We start from the raw sequence: 16,809 nt of genomic DNA, 5'->3' as shown, positions 1-16,809 counted from the left end.
CTCGTTGGCCACTTTGAAAGTCCCTTTTGAAAAAGGCTCGCCTGATAGATTACTTTCCCCGTGCAAGATATACTAGGAGGCGGGGCCACGTGGTTCCCTGACGTCAGCGCAGCCCCGCTGGCAAGCCAGGCAAAACTCAAGTTGTTGCGCGGAATTGTCAACAAAGGGACAACAGCGGCTCTCGCGCCCCCTTGGTCGCAGCCGAGTTATCAGTGCAGACCCTTCAGGGAGGCTCTGGGGGTGGCGGGGTGAGGAGAGAGAGAGAGAGAAAGAAAGAAAGAAAGAAAGAAAGAAAGAAAGAAAGAAAGAAAGAACCTTTGACACGTGAAAAACACACAGAGACCCTCACAAGCCCCCTCTTCGCTCTGCCTTCATTTTAACTATCTCGTCCGGCAACTTTCTTCTGTTGGGAACGAAAGGAGGGCTCAAATTATTCCATCTACGCATCTGTCAATAGAATAAAAAATCAAAAAGCTGAAATTTTGCGAAAGGCGGAGGAGTTGCTCTTTTAAAGAACTCCATGCTCTTTCTGTCAAAGTAAATAAGATAATGTCAGATAACAAAAGGGGGGAAGGAGTCTCCAGCTGTGCTAAACGGGCCGGGATCAAATTCTGAAGGGATCATCGCCAGGACCAAGGACCAGCCCCTGGTTTATTAATTTATTTTAATTTATTTTGAGAACACGCGCACACACACACACACACACACACACACACCAACAGCCACCACCAGAACTACTTTAGGTCTGTGAAAATCACACCCCCACCATTGTTTTTGTTTTTCCTTCCCTTCCTCCCCCAGCTTCCCAAACAACGGCAGCATCTGCTGGGAGCCGAAGATAAGAAAATAGCTATTGATTAATCTATTAGGTCAGTTGCAGAGAAGGAATAAAACAAAAAAAGACGTAAAATAACAACAACAACAACAAACAGAGAAACAAAAACAAAAACCCGCACCACAAAAGAAGAAAAAAAGAGAAAATGTAAATGCAGAAATCTTTAGCTTTGTTGTGACTGGTATTATTTTGCCGAGGTGCTAACGAAGTAGAAAGGACGGCGCGTTAGCATATGCAAAAGTAGGAAATGGGGCGGGGGGGGGAGCTGTGTGCGAATGAAAAAGCTCCATTCAGCTCCGATCAAGGTGGGGTTTCTCCCAAGGAAGTAGAAAAGCTGGGGGGGGGGGGAGAGGAGGGAGTCGTCAAAGTTTGTTGCAAATTCCTATTTCCTTTTCTTGTGTCAGAGATGTCAATGGAGAGCAATAACTTCGGGTTTAGGTAGGAAACAGCCCGCTCCGTGGGTGGCTTTGTTTTGTGTTTGTTCATCCTGTGTATTGTTGCAATAATCGCCTGTGATTTGGGAGGCGATGTGGATAACAAACACCAACAACCGTCACAAAAAGGGGAATTGGATGAGGGGAGAAAGGACAGCCTTCAAACAGTTCCAAATAAACCAGAAGGCGATATACAGACACAGATTTAATTTAGATACATGATAGATATAGATAGATAGATAGATAGATAGATAGATATAGATAGTTATAGCTATATTCATATTGTATATGAATATCATTTTGCAGACAAATCAAACTATTTCCACCCCAGCAATATATATATATATATATATATGTTTATATAACTCAGTGGCGTTACTTCTGCCAGCGCAGTATCTGTATCTGTCATCCAGGTTAGCAGCCTATAAAATGTGGGTCAGTCTTTGTAAGGACACGGGGAAGCTGCTACGGCGAGGGTGTCGCGGTGGGGAACTAAACTGGGGAATAAAGAGGTCGAGGGGCGAATATTACACGCGTGGCACTGGGAAAATACAAGATTGATTTATTCCGTCCTCCCTCCTCCACCAAACCCAAAGAAACCCGGGAGGGGAGCCATAGGAGTAAATCTAATTTTCGGTGTGTATGTTGCCTCTGAATTGTTTGTTCACACGAGAGGGGATAGGCGTTCGCTGTTTCACCTATTCGGGAAACTGGGACAATCCGAAGTTTTCGAAACTGCTGAGCGGGGAGGTGGGGCTGCTCTTCGGCCGCCTAAAAGGGGTCTCTCTCTCTCTCTCTCTCTCTCTCTCTCTCTCTCTCTCTCTCTATTTCAGCGTAACTTGATCTGCTAAATGAACACGAAGGTAAAAAGAAGCCGAGCTGCAGGGCATAGCTGTCAACGTTTTCCTTTTTAAAAAAAGGAAATTCCCTTATTCCGAATAGGATTCCTCGCAAGAAAAGGGGAAAGTTGACAGCTATGCTTCAGGGTCCTTCTTTGCGTCTGGGTTTATTTTATTTTATTTTATTTTATTTTATTGTGTCCGTCCCCCCCCAAATCGCTACCCCTCAACTTCTGTAAAGGAAAGGATTTAAAAGAAACTACTCTGAAATAAGCCAGCACCCACCCCACAAGCCCTCATCACGTGCTTCTACTTCTTCTTTTTAATAAAGAAAACTCAAGTACGAACTTGCTCTCTGGGTCGCGGTGGGGAAACGGACTGGACGTTAGTGTATTTCTAAGTATCGATCAAAAACAGTGGAGAAATGTTATCTTTTCGCTGAGGTGCTGATCAGGGCGGCGAGGTAATGAGATGCTTGCTTGGGGGAAATCCATAAGGGGGGGCGGGTGCGTGAAAATCCGCCGTGCTTCGCCCAATTCCGCATATCCTTTTTCTTTTGGTGAGGATGACAGTCCTTTCTATTGATTTCCGTTTTTTGTGTATTTTTTTTTTAAATTTCCTTCAAATGATCCCAGTTTTAATGTTGTCAATCCGGTCCATAAACTCTCCCTTTTTTCCGCGAGGAATTGGAGTTAGCCCATTTATTTTATAGCATCTGCGATCCACACAACAGGATTCCTTTTAAAGAAAGGAATAATGAGCTCCTAAGTAGGATCTCCTCGTCCTCCTCTTTCTTCTTCCTGGGGTCTTTAAAATAAAAGTTGTCCCTTTGGCTGAGCTCTGCCCGGAGTCTGGATGACCTCTCTGAGCTGGAGATCTCCGAGAGAGAGATCTTCTCTTCCCGAAATCTCTCAGGGAAATGTAAACGGGGAGGAACAAAAACAAAATGCGCCATGACCCACGCTAAAAGCCTCGCTTTCATTTGTTGCGCTTTTTCCCCTTTCGACACAATAAAAGTCAAATTAATTGATTCATACCATTAATTACGGTGCTTAGCGTGAAAAGAAACGTTTCCCCTCGATTAGAGATCTATTGTGCTAATCTCTTGTTCAATCAGTGTTACCATCTGATGCGGGGGGGGGGGGAGAGAGAGAGAAGGCGCAGAGAGGAGGAGAAGGAGCGGGGGAGGGAAGAAAAGAAAAGAAAAGGTAAACCCCCCTTTTGGACAGAAAGTTTGGGTCTCCCTTTGGCGTTGAAGGGAGCTCTGAGCGGGAAGGCTGGCCGCTGTCGTCCCAATCTCCTTTTGCCATTCATTTCCATCAAATGACTGTGGGGTTTGCGGGGGGGGGGGAAGGCGGAGTGGAAAGGATTTGTCATCCGGACTACGGGTCACTCTGAATATGGTGGCCACGTTGGGGGCTGTCTTGCCCTCCTTGTCCAGCATGACAATACAATAAAATAAAATAAATGGAAAAAATGAAAAGCGTTGCTTTTGAAAGCAGCACCCCACCCCCGCTACCCCAATAAGGCTGCGTCCAAATATATTGGGTGGAGTGGGTGGAAATGGGTGATATGGTGGTGGTGGTGGAGGAGGTTGAGGTGTATGGGGAGGGGAGCAGAGAAGAAGGAAGGTCACCGTCGAGAAAGCGCCTCTGCAACGGGCCAGTCCATCTGACAGTGCTCGGGTGTTAAGTAAATCCTGTTTTAAGCCTAATTGAAGTTTGCTCTTAAAACCCACACGTCTTCAATCATCAGCGCTAAGCTGAGCTGGGATGTCGGGCGGGCAGGAGGGGGCTAGAGCCACGGAGGGAGTGGCGGGGGGGGGGAGAGAAACCCTTTTATAATAATAAGCAAACTTTCACAGGAGGTGTGTGGGGAGAGGGTACTGAGAGGCACCCAATTTGGAAGAGTTTAGGGTGGCTGCCCCCAGCCCCTCTATCTATCTATCTATCTATCTATCTATCTATCTACCATATATATTGTGGTTGGGTGAAGAAGAGCTTTTGACCTTACTTGAGCTACTAGAAGTAGAAAAGAGGTTGTGTGCATGTGATATATACGCACACAAAAGATTTAGCAACGAGAGGCAAGGAAACTGTACAGCCTAGATCGATAAGGAGTCAGATAGAGACATAACCAGCATCAAAGCCGGGAGCCGAGGTTGCGGGTGGGGGGTGTGGAGAAGAGAGAGGAGCAACTTATGATGGAGAGGAGAAATTAATTCCCGTCCCCTTCGCTTCTAATGCGACCAAAGCGAGAGAGTATCTGGCCGGGGAAGCGAGTTGAAGATGAATCCGGAGACCAGGTGGGACGGGAGGTGGCGGGGGGGGGGGGGCTAGAGCGAATCGCAACGCTGGACTCAGATCCTCTCTCTAATCTTTTTAAGGGAAAGGAGGGACCCAAGGTGTCCTCTTTCCTCTCCTTAACGCAATTACTTTCATTAATTAGGTATATATATCCCTGACCTGCATGATCGGGTGGCTGGTGGGGTTTGTAAGAAAGATGTACCTACTGGGCTTTTAAAAAATAAAGGCAAGGAAAACAGAAGAGGGGGGTGCTTTATAATAAAACGGACACATATTTCCATTTGTTTCCAAAGAAGCATGTCGACCAATCGGAGATGCGGGGGAAATTGAGAGTAGAAATTGGAAAGGACCAGACGTTCTGTTCTGGGCTGAAATCTTTGGTGGCTGCGTCGGAAGTGGCCCGGATTTGAAGCGCGGGAGGCGGCGGGGAATCGCCTCTTGTGAGCCCCCTTGGACCGTGTTTCTGACTCCACTTTCCCCAGGTTTCCTGCAAGGCCGGAGCGGGCTGGGAGAGGAGGTGATGGAAAAAGCGCAGTCTGGATCCAAGCGAGGCTCCTCCATCCACCTCTCCCTGCAGCCACAACCTGGTGTGGCCCCAACCATAAGCAGGTTTTAGAACAAAAGGGAACACCACTTTCATCTCAACACCTCTCTCTCGTTTTCATTCATACATAGATGATAGATAGATAAATAATGTTCCATAGAATCAAGATAATAATATTAATAATAAAAGCAAATTCACGAAAAAGCAAAAAAGAAGCAAAAACCAAAAGAGCGCGTCCTGTTTCCAAAACTGGATATATTTGTCCTGGAAATGTACAAACATCCATTCTGCAAAAGGCAACACGTTTAATTAACGATGAGAGAGCAGTTAAGGGCAGAAAGCTAGTAAAATTGTGTGATAAATTTATGGCATTGTTAGCGTGCTTTTAATTATGGCTATTATGTTAATTATTTCACATTAGCATGGAGTTATCAGCAGCATGTCAGATTTAATCAAAACGGGCCTTTCTCTCGAAAATTGTTCTTTTCATCCGCCGTCAGGAAAAAGGGGAGGGGAAGGGGAGAGAGAGAGAGAGAGAGAGAGAGAAGAGGACGCAGGAGAATCCCAGGCCAGAGCTGTCTCGATAACAAAACAAATGACTTCCCCTTTTGAAAGGAGCGGCTTGGACGTGATCCTGCGCCGACTCCTCTCTCTCTCTCTCTCTCTTTCCCCGCAGATCCCCTCCGGTCACAAAGCGAAGAAAGGAAAGGAGCGCTTCGGTCTGTTTTTTAGGGATTCTCCATTTTCGCGACGCCCGCGCCCCCTCCCTCGGAGAAGGCGCTTCATCATCCTGGATCACTCTGTCAAACAATATGCTGTGGCTCATTTTTATCTGTCCCGTTTTACAAAGCCCCCTTTCACACACGCGGGAAAGCCGACCAGGGCAACACTCAAGAAGCAGGGAACCGCGGAAACACAAACAAACAAACATCTGAAACCCAACCAAACGCGCAACGACCAGGGAGGAAAGATGGAGATGGGCATATATATATATATATATATATATATATATATATATATACCTGTTTTGAGAAGGGTTGTGTCTGTGTGTCGGCGTCCCCCCCCCCATCTACCAGAGATGGGGTGCAGCCTTGAACTTGTCCCCTGATGTTAACCCTCAAACTGACTGGAAGTCAGTCCCGGGTTCAAATTCAGCCTTCTCCTCCAGCCGCCAAGTTTCCTGCATGGCTTTGGAAAAGTTATTTTCTCTCTCTTTCTCGTAGTCCGGGTTATCTGACCCTCCCAGACTTAGTTATAGCAGAAACGAGATGGCTAAGCGTTTGTGGCACCGCCAGAGATGCTAACCAAAGAACCAGGATAGTGCCCCTTGCAGTGTTCTCAACAGCGAAGCTTAGAGAAGCTTCTTTCCATTCCTGGTCCTATTTTGTGGCTAGCGGAGCATATTCCCGCGTAGTTGTTGCGTTTGTATTCCGCCTTTCCTCCGAGGAGCTCAAGGCGACTTACAGGATTTCCCCGCCTCCGCATTTTGTCCTTGCGACAACACCGTGAGGTAGGTCAGGCTGAGGTCACTCCGTGTGCTTCATGGCTGAGCCGGGATCCTGATCCAACCACAAACAGGTCCTCCCAGCGTAATCTTATGTATGTAAATTCATTTTGTTTCAGTGGGGTTTACTTCCCAGGTACAGGATCGCTGTTTTAGGGACCAAGGCTACAATCCTAACCCTACTTACCTGGGAGTAGCCGCCACTGAATTCAACAGGTCTTGCTTCTGCGTAGACACCCTTCAGACTGTTATTCTCTTATATGCTTAGGAATGCAGCACAGCAGCGCAAACCCGGACACCTTTACTCGTAAGTAAGTTTACCTCATGGCAAGTGTGCCTGGCACACTAATGTCAGAGGCTGACATTACAATCCCGTTCATGACTGCACAGAAATAATAAACCCCATTCTTCAGTGGAGTTTAACCCCTAATAAGCGCGCTTGACATCACTGGTCTAGAAGTCCCGGATTCCAATTACGCCTTTGCCACGAGCTCAGGCGAGGGCTTGAGCGAGGTGGGAAAACCTCTCAGTCTCCACCGTCTGCGATACGAAGATGATAATAATACCGGCCTACTTTGCAGGGTTGTTGCTGCTGTAAGACTAAATAACAAGATAATGTACGCACAGTGCTTCCAACACTAAAGCCTCTCTACAAATGATTATTATGATAATTCGTTAATTATAATTACTCTAGATTTGTAAACGGATTAGAGAGGACGTGTGTTAGGGATGTGCGTTTCTGTGTGTGATCTGATCTTCCACCATCGCTCTTCCAGGTCAGGCGTCCCCTAAGGCGGGACTTAAAGCTCACCACGGCTTCAGGGCGAGGTTTTAAACCCCTGTCCGGCCCTCTCAATCCAGGCTGAAGATCGGAAGACCAGTACGTATGTGTCAAGAAGGGCTCAAGGCTCGCTTGATCCTTGATACGCTATTTTTTCTATGTGGAGAGGGCTGTTCCTCTGCCCCTTTCTTTTAATAGGCGGTGGTCGTTCAGTCTTTGCGACCTCCCCCCCGCTTCCAGTTTAACGTACTAGAGCAGGTTGGGGCGAACGTGGCCAGAAGAGCGAGGTTCAAGTTTCTAGTCCCTAACCGTCGACTGCTCCATATCTCTAAAACCCTCCCCGCGTTTGTGCCATTTAATGAAACGGCTCGTCCATTGAGGAGGGAGCATCATTGAGGAGGGGGTCAGGCTTTTATTTATTTTGACCTTGTTGGTCTATTTATCCCGCCCCCCCCGCAATATCTCGGACAGTCCCATTCCTCCGCTCAGCTAAGCACTCTGAATAAGGTCAGGTCGATGCCAAATCCTCGTCTCGATATTCTGCGCTTAGATTCCATCCTGCAGCCCTTGACTTGGAATCAGACACCTTGAACTTCAATGGGACTAACCTCTTGGGCAGACACGCACGGGATCGTGATGTTAATGCTTCTCGCTGAACCTCCTACCCCGATCCTAAACATAACACTTGCTAGGAAAGTCGATGCCCATTTGATTTCTATGACACCCAAGGGAGCTGGGTATCCAAAACGAGCGCTCTCAAACCCTCCTTCCGAGCTGCTCCATTTCAAGCTGGGGTTTTCTGAAAGCCCCCAAGCGAGCAGGTGGGCGAGGCGGCGAGCGACCCTCTATTTCCTCCCCGGGAGCCTGTCCAACCGAGTTCACGGCTGTGCGCATTGATCCGCACCCCTCCTCCTTTTATTTTGGAGCTAAACTTTGGAGAACCTGTTTTCTCCCCGGTTAAGAGGAGGTTAAGGATTAGGGGCAGCTGCTGGGTTATTTTTAGAGTGACCCCATTCCCCTTGTTTAAATTTAGGCTGATTGATTAATTCTTTAGACCAACACCCAGAGCCCTAAATGCACTCCCGGGGAAAGGCGGCCCATAGCTTTTCCACGGCAATCGCTTCCAAACGAAGTAGGATGGCAAATTTTTACGCAAGGCAATAGTAGCAATACGTCGAAGGAGACTAATCGTAGCGGGAAGCTCTTGCCCCGAAATCTTCTCTCTTGCAAGCCGCCACCACCACGACCCAGCTTTACGGTGTTAAGAGAGTGGTGAAAAGCTGGGATTTAATTCCTCCCCTTTCCATGGGTGTTTATGGGAGAACTGGAGGTTTTAAATCAGGATTAGTAATTGTGACTATAGAACCGAAGGCACCCTTAAATGTTATGTTATAAAAGCGAGACCTTATCCACGTGGCATCACCGCGATTAAAAAAAGAGACTTCAGGGGGTGGGTTATTTCCCAGTTTTGCACGCCTTGTATAGGGTCGGTTCTGCAATCCTGTTGAAATGACATTCGTGGGAAGCAGGGTCTGATTTCTTTTTTAAAACATTTCCTTTTGCAAGGCGAGGATTGTAAAACGTCACTGCCTGGTCACTATGGGTGCTGTTTATGAGGACGGATGCAGGTGGGTCCCCCCCCCCCCTGCGCGTTGTAGACTCCACTTTTTTTGGGGGGGGGGAGGGAAATCACGATTTAGCCTGGTAGATGCTGGGTTCAAGAAACTGCTTGGCTATCTCTGAAAGGAAAGGAAGAATTCAATAGGATGGCAAGCAGCGTTTTCTTTTCCGAAACGCTCACGGTTCCTCCAATTTGCTTGCAAGAATTGCAACGCTAACTTAGGCAGAAGATGCGCGGCGGACCCCCTTTAAAGCAATGGGAGGGGTGAGCTTGGAGGGTGGTTTTTTTGTACATAACTAAAAAAATAAAATAAAAAAATCTTTCGAGCATAAAAATCTGGGCAGTGCCAGATAGGTTGTTTCTGCGATCCTGTACACAGAAACCGTTCTGGGAGGCAGGATCTGAGTCCTGCAAACAAAACAAACAAAAAAAACTGAAAGCAACTTTCAGTTTGGGAAACGAGGGGGGCAAAACTTCACTTTCCCCGCCCCTTCCTTCCTATTTCTCCCGGGAAATCGTATCAGGTTATATTGCTGAAAGAGGGAAATCCGTGGCTGTGCATCTCACGCGTGGCTGTTTTTCTCTGTCCTACTACCAGGAGGCAGCACCGGAGGCAAGCGTCCTCGCCGCAGCAGGAAACACGCTCCGCCCGGCAGCCCCGCCGCCACTCCAGGAGGTTCGGTTCGGTTGACAGGAGAACTGCGCTTCCTTGCAGGACAGGAAGAGGAGAGCCTCGCGCGCAAAACGATTTCGTTGGAAGGCCCGGGCATTGTGGGAATGCCAAACACACCTGCTGTTACTATTGATGATAGATAGATAGATAGATAGATAGATAGATAGATAGATAGATAGATTCCAGTGGCTCCCAACGCAACTTTCTTCTGTACTGGAGGAAGGCCAATGTCTTTATAGCTCTTTAGGTTCTCTTTCCCAAACATTGCAGGATTCATCGCGTTTTTTTCTTCTAGCGTCGCAAAGTTGTCAGCATTTTCTTTCAAGTGTATTAGATTTTTTAAAAGAAAGAAATAAAGAAAGAGAGAAGTTTTCTTTCTTTCTTTCTTTCTTTCTTTCTTTCTTTCTTTCTTTCTTTCTTCCAGTTGGCGCAGTTGGTAATTTTAGACCCTGGATTGAATGCGGTACTTTTAAAGCCCCGTCCTCTGTTTAGATGCCCTTCGAAAGGTGTGGGGGGGGTCCTCCTTGCTCATTCTACCCCAGATTTCTGCTCCAAAGTCCTGCCATGATGGCGCCACTGTGTGTGTGTGTGTGTGTGTGTGTGAAGACCCATGTCCCCGTGTGACTTTATTTTAACTCTATCCAGCATTAATGCCTCCTCGTTTGGGATTCTGCTCAGGATCATTTATTAGTCACTCCGCCTTAGCTGTCCAGCTTGCACTCAGGAGCCTAAAATGTGCTAAAACCACAGGCCAATCCATCCATCCCTTCCCACGCTTTTGGAGCTCGGTCCTTCGTGGGTGAGTTGGGATTCTAAAACGCGCTTCTGGTTATGCGTAAAAAGAAGTGGGCGTGGCCGTTATCCCAGACTAATTAGCCTGGGCTATTAGGATATGCTTGGGCGGGTCTGGCCCCGCCCCGTTATTTTTCTCCTGTCTCTTCACCCTCTGACCACAAAGCTTAACGTTGAAGCCGGCACCTAGGATCCCACGAAGGTTTGCTCAGTGTAAGACCCAATGGGACTTGTTCCTAGGCGCCCCACCCTGAGCTTGCTGCTCCTGATCCTAAAACTAATCAGATTCGCACTATTTCCCCTGAAATAAAAAGCAAGGAGGACCAAAAGAAGCAAAGGCTCTCGGAGTCCATTACTCAATCCTGCTTTTTAAGGAGTGCAGCCGGGGACAACTACGGATAGACCTTGGGGACAGCCGTTCGGAGCTCACCTGGCCCTAAACGACATTTTAATGGCATATAATCCTAGTTGTTTAACTTCAGGTTGGCTTTTTGGGGGTGGGGAGGAAGGGAAATCGCTTTGATTTCTGCACTGCAGGGGGTTGGACTATATGAGCTTCTGGGTCCCTTCCATAGCTGTCAACTTTTCCCTTTTTTCAAAGGGAAATTCCCTTATTCCGAATAGGATTCCTCGCAAGAAAAGGGAAAAGTTGACAGCTATGGTCCCTTAAAAAGGTAAAGGTACCCCTGCCCGTACGGGCCAGTCGTGTCCGACTCTAGGGTTGTGCACCCATCTCACTTAAGAGGCCGGGGGCCAGCGCTGTCCGGAGACACTTCCGGGTCACGTGGCCAGCGTGACGAAGCTGCTCTGGCGAGCCGGCACCAGTGCAACACACAGAAACGCCGTTTACCTTTCCCCTATATAAAGCGGTACCTATTTATCTACTTGCACTTAGGGGTGCTTTCGAACTGCTAGGTGGGCAGGAGTTGGGACCGAAAGACGGGAGCTCACCCCACCGCGGGGATTCGAACCGCCGACCATGCGATCGGCAAGCCCTAGGCGCTGAGGTTTTACCCACAGCGCCAATTACACAGTATGTCTATGACTTAGCCATCCTCTCCTAGGCAGCGAGGGCTGTGCTGGGCTTATGGAAGTTGGCAAGTGCAAACCTGCAGAGGTCCCTACCGGGTTAAATAAGTGCCGGGGCTGGGAGTGGTGACTCGGAAGGCAAAGCAAAGTGGCCAGACAGCCGGGAAGCGGTGAAGCACCTGCAGCGGGGAAGCAGCAGGTTTGTCTCCGGAGAGACCCTTCCTCAAACGGTCCCAAGCAGCGCTTTGGAGACCCACTGCCGCAGGACTGTCCGTTGGGTCCCTTTCCAGCAGGGTGGGGGAGAACAAAAAGTTTGAAAGGGGAAACGAAGTAGTCCTTGATGTAGGCCAGTTTTCCCAAACTTGGGCCTCCAGCTGTTTTTGGACTACAACTCCCATAATCCCTAGCTAGCAGGACCAGAGGTCAGAGATGATGGGAGTTGTAGTCCCAAAACAGCTGGAGACCCAAGCTAGCCTTAATGTAGGGTCTCCAGCTGTTTTGGGACTACAACTCCCATCATCCCTAGCTAGCAGGACCAGAGGTCAGGGATGATGGGAATTGTAGTCCAAAAACCTCCCCAAGTTTGGGAAACACTTGTGTAAGCAAAGTGTGATCTTTACATATGAAACACAAAAGGGACCAGGTTGGAGCACAAGGTCTGAGTTTTGGTGGACCTGCTTCCTTCCAGCCCATCCTGGCCATTCCTGGCTCTTGGCTTACCCTCTTCCCCCAGCCTCCTCCCCTTGTTCACAGTTGCATTTCCACTCTGTCTTGCCAGCTGTTTTCAAAGGCGGCAGCAGGGATCAAAGCAGGGCTCTGTGCTCCTGCCGCCTTGCTTCAGCTGGCTCTCTGTGTATGACTTATCGCAAATCAGCAGCACAATTCATATTTGAATACCCAGCACCAGTTTTGCAGGGGCACAGAGTAATTCATGAAAAAATAATCAAGCCAGATTGAAGGGAGGCGATGACTTGTGCGGGTAGCCGCTACAGGAACAACTAAATCATTGATTGCAATTTATTTGCTCTCCTCCAACCTAAAAACTAGTAGATGGTCACAGATTCTTAAAAATAAAAATGAAGAGGGCAGGAGCTGCTCCACAACACTGTGAGAAGCTTATGCCCCAAAGTTATGAAAAGGCAACTGAAATATTAGGAATAAGGCTGGTTCATCTAACTCAGTACACACCAAGGTTTGAGGCCTGTAACCCTACATTTTTTATAGTCCTAAATTCTTTTGATTAGGGCCTGACACTTAGGCTAGTCTTGTTGGAGTCAGTGTTGCTGTGCATTTTTGAGAGCTGCCCCTCACCTCCCATGGCAGTCACCTGGTCTGCAGAATCAGGAAATGAGGTGGAAAAACTGTTCCTAGATGCTATCATTTTAAAACTGCTGCGGGGGGGGGGGATTGCCATAGAGAGCAAACTAGCATGTCAGAAAGGAGGCTTGGATAGAATCCTTCTCCTATATTGTTTTTCATGGGTAGGAAGGTTTGTTCGTTTTAAAATGCAGGGGGAGCATTCAATCATGCAACCAGTTCCTTTACTGCAATATAAAGTGATACTATCCAGGAGCAGTCTGGTTTTTCTTGAAGCTGGCATATTGTCAGTCTAGACACAGATGTAGTCATGATGGACTAGTTATAGGTGAAGATAATCAGAACTATAAGCAACAGTTCTCCTTATCCTGGTTTATGGAAGTTGCCAGCAATGTGCAACATTTCATGCCATTCAGAAGACACTCTGTGTGTGCGTTTGGGCATTTATGAAAAAAATAAAATAAGGGCTCTCATCAAATTAATAGCAAGCATGGATTTTCTGTATCTTTGGCGAGGAGGATAGAAATTATTGGAGAAAAGTAATACATCAAGAATGGTCAGTTTAATTGCTGCAGTGACTCTGCCCAAATTAGAGACATGACAATGACTGAAAATCTTTAAAAACACACAAATGAAAAACACCACTTTGGACAATCACTGGAAATATCTTAAAGTCCCACCAACTTTTGAACTATTAAGGGAGGTTTTTGATTTGACAAACATGAACGGCCAGCCCACTGTCTTGATAAAACAAAGAATAGGGTTTCCATATACACAAGTGGGATCCATGCATATATTTCCCTCCATATATGCAACAGAAGTATTCCAAGGTGGCAGATGTGATGTGACCATGGGAAAGACACTTAACTCTTTCCTTGCTGTCATTTTCTCTGTTTTAACCCCCCCCCTCCTTGGCTACAGCCATGCCTCCCTCCCTCTTTGTGAAGTTCCAAAGTGTTTTACTGTGCAATCCTAAAGCCCTGCTGGGGGTTCTGTGGGACTCACTTTAAGGTATTGAATGTGTGCCTAGGATTGTAGCCCTAGAGAGTACTGTAGACCCTTCCTCTGTAGAAACTAAATTACATTGTGGGTGCTCAGAGATCCTCATGATATTTCAAGATTGGCTTTAGCTGGCTTTCATCTCCCCTCCCCTCCTCACTGGCCCTTTTCCTATAGCCACCCCCCACCCCTGTCAGAAGCAGGAGGCCAGAGTTCCAATGCAGGCAGCTTTGCCCTTTCACATGTTCCCTTGTTCCCATGGGAGTCAAAGGAAGCTTTGTGTGTGTTTTTCCAAATACATTTTTTGAGCCTGTAGCAGTGCCGCATGGACAACATCCTTGGTTGTTGGTTTTTTTATTGCTCAGAACAGAACATGTGTTGAAATGCTAAGTCCATAAATAGAAGGATTCTGAACATACACACAAACACAAAAGGGACACAATACGGTCAATATTAATTCATGCTGAGTAAAAAGATTTCCATGCACACAACATCAGCTCCAGGGCTGTGTCTCTCAAACTCTCACAACAAAGCTTCATTCAGAAATGCAGTCTGATCCTCTGCATGTTTACTCAGAGGTGTCCCATTGTGGTAACTGGGATGTATTTCCAGATAAGTGTGCTTAGGACTCCTACAGTCCTAAGTTATTTTACTCAGGGGCCAATCGAGAGAAAGTCAGTTACACTTTAAGTCCTATTGAAACCATCCCTTAAATCACAGCAATCCTGTGAGCTTGTTCAATGCTTTCCTCAAGGCTATTTTCAACCCATTTCTGTGCATGTTCACTGGGAAGCCAGTCACAACAAATTCAAGCACACTTGAGACAGATGGATGCCAGCAGTAAATTCCCCAGGAAATGTGCATACGATCACAGTCCTTATATTATTATTTTTAATAGGTTCCCACATCCAACCTATGCATATTCCTGGTCAGGAAGTATTTGTCCTCTTTTCAAATATGCTTAGGCTTTGATGGTAGGGACATGGGTGGTGGTGCTGTGGTCTAAACCACTGAGCCTCTTGGGCTTGCTGATCAGAAGGTCGGTGGTTCGAATCCCCGCGACGGGGTGAGCTCCCATTGTTCTGTCCCAGCTTCTGCCAACCTAGCAGTTTGAAAGTATGCTAGTACAAGTAGATAAATAGGTACTGCTGTGGCGGGAAGGTAAACAGCATTTCCGTGGCTCTGCTTTCTGTCATGGTGTTTTCTTGCACCAGAAGTGGTTTAGTCATGCTGGCCACATGACCTGGAAAGCTGTCTGTGGACAAATGCCAGCTCCCTTGGCCTGAAAAGCGAGATTAGTGCTGCACCTCATAGTCGCCTTTGACTGGACTTAACTGTCCAGGGATCCTTTACCTTTACCTTTTTACCTAGGCTTTGATGGCCATCAGGAATGAAAAATGGGTTCCAAAGATGTAGAGGAACCATTAACAGTAGATTTTAGTAGTTGCAAAAGAGGGGAACAACTAGTGCTTGAGAGCTATTCCACATGTACCCGGAAGTTTGCACATAACTGTTTCGACAAATGATTCACAATACAGAGAGGTTTCTGAAGAAAGAGATATAGGGATCGAGTCTCCTCTACCATAGATGGCTATCCTAGACTGTTTCTGGATAGCAGGACTGAGGTGTTGAAGGGATACTGATTACTGGGTTCTGATAAGCAAAAGGGAATAATAGCCGTCTGTGAAAACTGCAACTTACAGAGTTAAGGCACATTGTATTGTGGGAAATACTACTCTAGGGAATAAAGGGAGCTAGAAAGGGAGATTTGTTTTTGTTTTATTATGTATTTTGTATTCTCATTTTGTATTTTTCTGTTGTGAATTGCCCTGGGTTCTTTGGATGAAGGGCAGTACTGTATACAGATGATGATGATGATTAGTGCGGAAGTGGGGGAAAGTATTTTAGCTGCAGGTATTGCCCAGCTACCTCTGAGTCTGAATTTATTTTGAAAATAAATATTTATTTCTGAAAATGAAAGACCCTCTCCATCCCTGCCCACATCGCCACCCATTTTAAAAGTTTGTTGAAAACAATTAAGGGATGGTGTTCCAAAGCAGACCAGCTGCTGCGTTATGTCACATCCCACAAGTGGGAGCTGTGCCAGAAGAAACCATATCTGCAGTCCTGGCTTGATGAGAAGAAGGGCTGTAGCTCAGTGATGGAGCATCTTCTTTGCACACAAGCAGTCCCAAGTCCCTGGCATCTCCAGACAGGAAAGGCCCCTGCCTGAAACTGCAGAGAGTTGTGCTCAGACAATACTGAACTAGATGGTCCAAGGACCTGACTCAGGGTAAGGCCTTTTCCTGTGTTCCTAAGCACTTCCTCTTTCCACATCTGACAATTCCCTCAGGCCCAAACGCCCTGAGTGAGTGTAAGGGCAGTTTGTTGTTTATTAGTTTATTGCTATCTCTATTTTAATTTATCTCGGTCTGTGGTTTGTTTACAGTTTGGGTGACACAGCTTTATACACCCCCAACCAGCTGCCCCCTCTTGGTTGGCACTGCCTTTTGCTGTATTGAACTGGAAATGGTAGTTTCATCTTGAATAAAGATGCTTAGATACTGTAAGAGAGGGACAGCGGCCATCCTAGAAACTAGGCAGGCACAGCACTAGAGCCCTTGCATTCTTTGCTTGGATCTGCCTGCAGCTGACCACAAAAAGTCTAGTGGGAATCAATCTGAGAGGCCCAAGAGCCTCTCACCCAGTCAGCTTAGTAGCTGTCTCTTAGCCTGGCCTACCTCTGAGTGTTGTTGTGAGACTGGAACACTGCTGGGCTCCCTCCCAGAAAGACATGATACAACTGCAGCAAATCACAATACTCAGTTCTAGTACTCCACCTGTAAAATGGGAATAATAAAACTACAGTGGTACCTCGGGTTACATACGATTCAGGTTACATACGCTTCAGGTTACACACTCCGCTAACCCAGAAATAGTGCTTCAGGTTAAGAACTTTGCTTCAGGATGAGAACAGAAATTGTGCTCCGGCGGCGCGGCAGCAGCAGGAGGCCCCATTAGCTAAAGTGGTGCTTCAGGTTAAGAACAGTTTCAGGTTAAGAATGGACCTCCAGAATGAATTAAGTACTTAACCAGAGGTACCACTGTATACAAATGATGGTTGTGGTTCCTCAC

The sequence above is a fragment of the Podarcis pityusensis genome, assembly GCF_964106645.2.
Source record: "Podarcis pityusensis genome assembly, chromosome: 6".
Lineage (NCBI taxonomy): Eukaryota > Metazoa > Chordata > Lepidosauria > Squamata > Lacertidae > Podarcis > Podarcis pityusensis.
Note: the sequence above shows the minus strand (reverse complement) of the source record.